This window comes from Lissotriton helveticus, chromosome 1_2 (genome assembly GCF_964261635.1).
Source record: "Lissotriton helveticus chromosome 1_2, aLisHel1.1, whole genome shotgun sequence".
NCBI classification, from domain to species: Eukaryota; Metazoa; Chordata; class Amphibia; order Caudata; family Salamandridae; genus Lissotriton; species Lissotriton helveticus.
Genome location: NC_136058.1, coordinates 322,311,411 through 322,316,651, shown reverse-complemented (window position 1 = coordinate 322,316,651; position 5,241 = coordinate 322,311,411). Strand labels below are relative to the sequence as shown.

At 41.5% G+C, this 5,241-nt stretch overlaps 1 non-coding gene across 1 annotated transcript; it reads left to right on the top strand.

Annotated features, from left to right (window-relative positions):
• The first annotated feature begins 3,790 nt into the window (after window positions 1–3,790).
• Window positions 3,791–3,930, top strand: LOC144808088 (U4 spliceosomal RNA). Its single transcript, XR_013606625.1, has one exon. It is a non-coding gene; the product is annotated as a U4 spliceosomal RNA (small nuclear RNA).
• The last annotated feature ends 1,311 nt before the right edge of the window (window positions 3,931–5,241 follow it).

The window sequence follows — 5,241 nt, the reverse complement described above, 5'->3', positions numbered from 1 at the left end:
TTTGCGAGCACAAAAATCTACTAAACCTTCGAGTTTTGCAGCAATGGTATGACTGAAAAGCCAGAAGCTGGCAGCAGTGACTGGGGATTGGAAAACACTAAAACTGTGGTAAAGCCACTAGGTCTCAACTAAGCGAGAGTTATTGACTTTGTCAAAGTTTTGTTTAGCCATGTTGTACAGCGGTGCACCTGCTATGCACCATGACTGAAGGTAAAGGATAAGAAAGTGCTGTGGTGCAACCAGCGCTAACTGCCTCATACTAATTGTTTTACTGATGTAAGAAGGCTCTCACCCCTTCACTAAGCGAAGCTAGATTTTTTTTTATTCATGTACTATTAACTGTAAAATTATGCAAAGTATTACCTAATGCCTACATATCTTTACAATTCTGGGTTCAAAACATTAAACGCCTCTTAGATTACAGATTAATACTTCAGTAGGCATATAATGAGCTATTAGTCACTTTGTAATTTGCTTGTGAATAGTTTTCAAAATGTGCTGACGGGTCACCTTCGCATTCGACTTTTATACAGCTGCACCAAGCAACCTAGAAGTCAAGCATATATGGACTGAAATTATTTGGAAAATACAATTGCTTGTCAGAGGTAACCATCTATTTCAGAGAAAATACTTCTTGTAAAACATAATAAATCGATGTTTGCTTCATTTTATATTGCTCTTCTGGTCTTTACAAGTTTTGTAAATAATTGGTGTTCGTATCACCAAATATGATGGTACCAATTTAGTAAACTTGGAAGGAGTTGGCCCTGGGGAAATTGAACTCCTGATTTACAGATCACAGAATATAACAGCGATGAGCATTTAATTCAGAGACCAACAAAATAATATGTAAACTACATCATAGCATATTCCTGTGTAAACAGCAGAGTAGTACAAAATGATTGAGCCACAATCTTCGAAATTTAGTGAGGGGCCACCAAAATTTCATTTAGCGTGGTTGCTTCACCTGTACACAAGTCTCGAGCCAAGTGTGGGGCCTCTGATTGGTGGGCACTGCTTGTGTTATTGTGGGCACTGCTTGTGTTATGCTCATGTTTGTAAGGTTAAGTAGGTCCAGTTCGAAGTATTTTAATTTTTTGAGAAGCATTACCTGAAACTTGAGGACATGTTAACTCCTCATGGACATTAATTCTACGAATAGTGTAATCTTTTCAGGAAGATTATTTTAGTTTCTCACAAATACTGCATCATTTAAATGCTGTATGGGCCAAAATCATAGAATCGATGATTGCAGCATAGCCTTCAAGGTTTGTTTCCAACCCCAAACTGAACGTCGAACAACTTTAGTAGCATCTTGATCTGGCATGGCATTTTCAGCTCTACATAGTACTCAATCCTATGCAAATTTAAGTCATTGATTTACATGGTACAAGATCCAGTGTAAACCCTAGGGATCTGGCATCGGTGGTAGTTTTTATCCTTTAAGCTCCTTAGTCACAAGTCAGTCTCGGGACTAGGGCTACTGTTAGGGCTGTTTGGCAAAGTTAAAAGTTTGGATACAGGTTTGTTATAAGAATACACACTTTGAAATGCCATGTCCCTTTACATACTAGATACAGCTAGGCATAATTTATATATTTGGTCGCAATTATATACACGTTCCTCTATACACAAAATGAAACTGTGATTGTAACAGTCCTGCACCCTGTAGAACTTCCAAAGCGGATTGCCGCATTTAAACCACAGAAAAACTACTTTTCTATCAACACCAGTTTTAGAAGATAATATTTATTACCTATGGTCGCTGCACCCCGGCTCAGCCAGCGCTGTATTATGGTTCTACACAGGGACCTCTAGTAACATACTGCGATTCTGCACCCTATTCACATCGCGCAGGAGACTGGCTCTGTATATGCGAAAGCTGGGAATGATCAGCAGCTGAGCACACAAGTGGCTATTGTGTCTCTTATTATCTATCGAGGCTTAGGTTTGATTAAGCGTTGTTACGAGTGCTTCTTCGAAAACACAGGGTGTCTCTTTCACACGATTTAAAGCCAGCAATTAAGCCACGATATAACGTACCGTATGTCAAAGTCCTTTTAAAGCGTTACAAATGTGCAAGCACTATGCATACAACTAGGCTACGGGTGCATCAGGTAACGACAACATAACATTGCATGCTTTAAAAGTAGCAAACTAAAGTGCACTTAACCTACGCCCAATGTTACGTATTTAGAAATGATTATGCGGGATACTACTACTACAAAGCACTGCAATAGTCTGCGATATTTTGCCTAATGGAACTGACTGCTACACTGCACATTTGTCAACGCAGCGCTGGAGCACGGCTCTACAGGGACCTCTAGTCACAGACTGCGACACTGCACCCCGGTTCAGCCAGCGCTAGAGAACGGCTCTAGAGGGACTTCTAGTAACAGACTGCGATTGTGTGGTTGTGTGTGGCTCTGTGTGGATAGCTTTTTTTTGTAGGTGGCTCTATGTGTGGATGGCTCTGTCTGTGTGAGGCTGGATCTGTGTAGGTGGCTCTGTGTGTGTGGGTGGCTCTATGTGAATGACTGTGTGGGTGGCTCTGTATGTGTGTGTGTGAGGCTCTGTGTGGGTGTAAATGCAATAGGTCATGCATATGCGAGCGATTAAGCTATTGGGGTTGTAAATAACAATGCCATTTATTTAACGATTAAGCTATTGGCAATGTAAATGACAATGCTATTTATTTATGATTTTTTTTTTAAATGTCATGAGCAATGCCAATAGCTCTACCTTTAATAATGCCGAGACCATTGCATTGTAAATGCTTGTTTATTTCTGGTGCTTTACAGCAATTGTAAGATCCCCTTAGTGTTTATCAATACTCAAATAGGTGTAATTTCTGATAATTATATGTTTCTCTGGTCTTCATGGCTTGATTTTGCTTGTGATAAAGTGTCACTCATAGTCGTTGAAATGTCACTCATAATTACACTTAAATTATAAAAATGTCACACATAAGCAATCTGAAACCTTGGCAGCTATGCTGGTAGTGCAGGATGGAAGTTCTGTGCCGAGCTGCAGAGGCAGGCAGTGTGGTTGACTGTGGGCAGTCTAATGCGGCCTGTGCTGGGTTCTGGCAATGCCATCACCCCTCCTCGCCCAGGGCTAAGCTGAATTCAGCCAATCAGAGCGGCTGATTTGGGTGAGGGCAGCAAGTATTGCAAATGGGCCTTACATGAAGTGAAACAATAAAGTTGTGCTAAAACAGGGAGATGTTGGACTGTAAGCTGCTCATAGGGTGCCTGCCAGCTGCCAGGTGCTCCTGGTGACTGATTGGAGATCCCCGAGTTAAAATCCCTGAACCGAGCACGAATTCCAGACCAAAAATTCAGCTGCAGTCTAAAACAGTTGTTTCTCTTGCAGTGAAGGCGCTATCGAAGTATGACTGTATTGTTTATATTTCGCTACATTATTTCCACGCCTCCTTTGGTATATTATAAATATGTATAGTCTCCGTGCCTGTGACGCTGCTGCTTCCATTCCCACAATGCACCGGCAGCAGTAAGCCCCGCCCCCAACATGAAACACCGGAACCAGTGCAGGGCTCGGTCTAACTCGCTACTTACCATGCAATTTCCCACAGTCCTCTGCGCGATGCAGGGAAACGTTGGGCGCCGGGGAGCTGATGGAAATTACAGAAATAACGCTAGTATATTCATTATTTTTTTGCTGTAAGTCAACAATGCTGTACTGAGGCCTCCACACTGGTACATTATTTCCTGGTCTCTGTAACACCAGTTTCTTCGGCGAGGGCCCTTGTAATTCACTATTGTTCGTCAGCTTTGCGCAGTGGCAGTATCGTAGCCAATGAGGTTTAACCGAGGCGCGATTATTGCTTATTGAAAACTTTACCCAATACCCTGCTGTGGCGACTTGAAATATAGTCGACATTGCAATTTTTGACAGTCTCTAAGGAGACTGAATCATGTGGTGAAAAATAGAAAAGTACATTAGTTGGTAAATGAACGTTCGCGGATCTGAGATTAAATGGAAATGACAGTGTCTTTCTTTTTGTGATTTTCTCTGGCAGATTTACTACTCTGCTGCAGACGGTTCGGGATGTTTATTCCTTAGCTTTTGTTCCCCGGATCTCTTCTCGCCGCAGACCACCCCACGACTCACCAGCACCTCTGGCAAAGCTCTGCTTGAAAAGTGCCACATTTACAAGGACAGGAAAAGCCATGCAGGGTGGCTTTTCCTGTCCTTGTAAATATGGGGCAGAGAAATGCGCTGCCAGTGCGTCACAAAAAGTAACATACTGGCAGCGCAAGGGGCATGTAAATCTGCCCCTGAATGATCAGCTGCGCCTCAACGCTGCCAATGCACACAGCAGGTCATCTTTGAAAAACTGAAGAGCAACAGCTGCATTCGGACAGAGTCCCTACAAAACAAGCATTTGCAATGCAATAGGTCTCGCATTAGGAAAGTTTGAGCTATTGGTATTGTAAATTTCACATTTTTTATTTATGTGTTGGTTTTGAAAATAGCGAAATTAATAGCTTTGTCATTTACAATGCCAATAGTTTTAACTTTTGCAAATGTGACAATATGTGTTATATTTATGTGACTTAGATGTATTGATATTACAAATAACAATGGCTTTAAAAAAAATTAAATAATTAATACTAAATAAGTTATTTAATTTATAATGGCAATAGCTTAAACTTTTGTAAATAACTTTTGTAAAGATTATGTTCAGTGTATTTTATTGGACGAAAATCCAAGAACAGAAGTGAAATATTAACATCTTTTTGTGACATTTGCAATAAAGCTTGAAACATTGAGAGGACATATTTGAACCAGTTGTTGTTGAATGGTTGCACAGATTGATGCTAGGCGCTGAGTAATGTGGTGGCGACGAGTGATACTGTGGCGTTCAGTGATGCTGTGGTAGCGCATAGTGATGTTGTGGTGCCCCTGAGTGGTGATGCTGTGGTGGGGCTGAGTGATGCTGTGGTGATGCGATAGATTGACAGAGTGAGTGCGATAGATAGATAGAGGGAGGGCGATAGATAGATAGAATGAGTGCGATAGATAGAGTGAGGACGATAGAGTGAGGGCGATAGATAGACAGATAGAGTGAGGGCGATCGATAGATAGACAGATGGATAGAGTGAGGGCGATAGATAGACATATAGATAGAGTGAGGGCGATAGATAGACAGATAGAGTGAGGGCGATCGATAGATAGACAGATGGATAGAGTGAGGGCGATAGATAGACAGATAGA